Raw genomic sequence first — 3,540 nt, 5'->3', positions numbered from 1 at the left:
GGAATCAAGGTTACCTCACCAGCTTCCACCAAGTGGTCTATCATTATTTAGCCCTATATCTTTTTTGCTGGGGTCGGGCTCGGGGGACAGTTTTATACACTGTCTCCACCTGCCATGAAAATGTTTATCCAGGTTTGTCAGATGGACACTGGCAGAAAGCACATTTCTCCTCCCAGGGAAAAGAAAGATGTCACTGAAATTATCTTGGGTTCCATAGGTGACATTAGTACAGCCAGACTGCAAAACATCAAGTGACAATTTTCATGTTAGTTTCTGCTGCGCTAAATGGAAATCCTACCCTTGTGTCGATTATATTGGTGAGAAAATTCCCCCAGCCGCTGGCCCGGCGCGGGGCTGCACCTGGGCCCAGGGGCCACTTATCTGCCGTGCAGGTGAATTCTGAGCAGCTTGGCTCTAGAGGAAAACGCATCTTACATAATGTTCTGCTCCACAGACAAGTCTGTTAATATGCCTCAGACTGCCTTGGCTTCGGCTATTATCGCAGATACATGCAACGTACACCGTTTTTATCAGTGTGCATTGTACTTGGGGTTGACAAAAAATAAAAAAGGAAGAGAGACCACAGGATATCATTTGTTATTTTTTAAAAAAGAAAAAAAAAATGTTTGCTACAGATTCCACCCATACCACATATCATTCCCAGTGAATCAACTGGACCATCGTGCTCGCTTCGGCAGCACATACACCAAAACTGGAGCGACACAGAGAAGATTAGCATGGCCCCTGTGCAAGAATGACATGCAAATTCATGAAGCATTCCATATCTTTAAAAAAAAAAAACTGGAGCATCAAACACGCATTAGTCAAATGTGTGGGTTTTTCAGAGTGGACTTTTCCATAGTTCAGTGTGATCGAGTAGTACGTGTAGGACATCACGCCTGAGAAGCATGCTGTCTGCCACGACTCTGCCCCATCTTTTAAATGTATGGGGTATTTTTTCCCAAAAATGAAAGAAGAGGATTTGGTAATGAATTCTTTTAGCTGAGGGAACGGAGGAAAAGTGGGGGCCTAGTGTGAATCTGGGCCATTTCTGCTTTCATATCCAGGAATTGATCAATCTGGGGAAACTGAGGTAGCTCAATCAGATGTGTGTTCCAACAGAAGCCAGCTTTGCTGCACAGTGAGTCCCAGCTGCACTGTTGGCAGAACTCCTGTCCCTCCTTGGAAGACCCTCCCCTGCGTGGGGCATTCAAACAGTGTGACGCTGTTTGGGGGTGTTTGGGTAGTGATCGGACAGTAATATATTTCCTCGTTTCCTGGACCCAGGAAGGCAGAAACTTGAATGATGACCAGTGATGAAACCACCAGCACAGCCAGGCCAGGCCCAGGAGCCCATAGGCTGTGAGTTGATTGCATCCATGTCTCTAGGTCTCGTGTTCCCTTGTGTGAGACGCCCTGGGGGGACTAAATGACCAAAGACGTCCTCCGCATCAACCATGTGCACAATGCCTAATGGACAGATTTCACCCTCACTCTAGTCTGGCCTCTCCACATGTTTCTGGGCTTCCTGCTCGTCAGGGGGCAGCTGAGGTGCTGGCTGAGGATCCCACCTGAGCTCTGGCTGAACCCCATCCCCAAGAAAAGCCCAGATCCCAGACTAGAGTTGGTACTGAGAGGAAGGGATCCCAAAAATGTGGATCTGAGCACATGGATGGAGACTGGAGAGTCCAGCTCCCACAAGGAACGAGAATCTTCTGACAAGGCTGACCAAGAGCTTTGCGCATCACCTGCCCCAAGAGGGCGCGCTGACAGATCCAATCGCAAACAACGTGCACAAGGGCTGATGGGGGACATGTGGAAGGGACCCTCTCAATGCTCCATCCAGATCCTCTTGGGTCCCTTCCACCGTTTCTGTGCATCTCCCTCCCTGCTTCACTATGCTTTTCCCTAATGACCACCATCCCACTTCTGGGATTCAGACCCTTCAAACAGAAATTCGTTTATGAGTCCTGGACAGGACTGAATGCTAGGCCAGAGTCTTAGATGTTTTCCAGAGTTGATCCAGACCACCAGAATTCTCTCCAGCCCGTCACTCATGTATTCCCAGCAAGCTCTAATCCCCCTCACCTCTTTGCTCATCCCGTGTCCCGACTGCCTGCCTGCCAACCACTGAACCATATTTATGGTTGTCTTCTACGTGACTCAGAGCATAACATGGTTAAATCAGGAACCCCAGTACTCCTCTGTCTTACCCTCAGCTGCGGGAGCCTGGAGGCATGTTTAACGGTCACACAGAAAGTGCCACGGTGCCTGTGCTTTGTCCCAAATCCAAGAGGAAGGCGCTTCTGTCCAATGTGGTTTAAAACGCCCCTCCCACTGTAGATTGTAGCAGCGAAGAATGCTGAGCAGGGCAGAAAACACAACATCCAGGCCCCAGAAGCAGGCTGAATGCCCAGGTTTGGGGAGGAGAGAGCAAGAAAGTGTGAGAGCCGCCCAGCACTCACAGCGCCCCCACATCCCCATCCTAGCAGGCTGGCAACAAGTCACTCCTCACAGGCCTGAAGCCAGAGCCCAGCACTTACTCATTCAATAATAGACAGTAATTGCATATGTGCCTGTCCATAGAAATCAGCGAATAAAGAGTCAGTATATACAGATTTACTTTTCACATCTGTTGGTACAAAGATGAAGAGCTTTCTGTCAACAGTAAAAGTAACTCAGTCCAAAGTGAGTCCAGAACTTAACAAATTACACCCTCTGCCTCTTAGTCCATTGGGTAAGGATAGCAAGTCACCGAGGGGCCGTTGGGGGTGCCTTATTAGTTATGCACATTAAGGCCTTACCTATATTCGGGGAGAGGATGCTAAGGCCCCATGGGGATGTAGGTATATAACTCCCTATTGCTGATGCCCTGGAGGAGTGTAATAGGATTATGTGGTGCTGTGAAGCCACGCCCCTGCCTGACATCCCACCATCTGCAGGGCTCAGGAGAAAGGTGGACAGTCTGTAGTAGGATCTGGGATCTTCTGGGAATAAAGCGTCTAAGATCCAGACTTGCGGCTAAGAAAGCTGTCGGGATGGACAGGTCTATGGGAAATCTGGAACGGGGACCCAGGCCCTAACCAGAGGCCTGAGGCCTGGGTTCAGGGCTTGTGAGGCGAAACTAGAGCTGGCAGGGCACCTGGCTGGGGCCTGTGCTGGGCCCTGAGGGTAACAGCTGAGCAGGTGAGCAAAACCTGAGTAAATAACTTGGAGGCCAAGGTGAGAGTTCACTCTGCAGAAGACAAACATCCATCCATCTAGGACCAGACTTTGGCAGGGATGCCCTGTGGCAGTGACCACAGTTCAGATCCAGGGGTTAAACCATCGGGGGTTCTGGAACAGCATGGAGGTGAGATATGGAGGCCTTGAGAGGTGGTTCTCATCACCCCTAGTTAGAGCCTGTGGGGACTCCCCAGGGTAGGTAGAAACAGTAAAGCAAGAGGATAGAATTTTTGTTTTGAGCTGGTGATGTGGCTCAAACATAAAAATCTTAAAACAGAACAAAACACACACAACACTCCAGTCTAAACAAGTGGG

The 3,540-nt window shown here is 49.4% G+C and overlaps 1 non-coding gene across 1 annotated transcript; it reads left to right on the top strand.

The window, feature by feature from the left end:
• The first annotated feature begins 682 nt into the window (after positions 1-682).
• On the top strand, positions 683-789 carry LOC116753754. Its single transcript, XR_004349855.1, has one exon. It is a non-coding gene; the product is annotated as a U6 spliceosomal RNA (small nuclear RNA).
• The last annotated feature ends 2,751 nt before the right edge of the window (positions 790-3,540 follow it).

Source organism: Phocoena sinus, chromosome 4, assembly GCF_008692025.1.
Source record: "Phocoena sinus isolate mPhoSin1 chromosome 4, mPhoSin1.pri, whole genome shotgun sequence".
Classification (NCBI taxonomy): domain Eukaryota; kingdom Metazoa; phylum Chordata; class Mammalia; order Artiodactyla; family Phocoenidae; genus Phocoena; species Phocoena sinus.
Note: the sequence above shows the minus strand (reverse complement) of the source record. Positions and strands in the feature narration are given on the sequence as shown.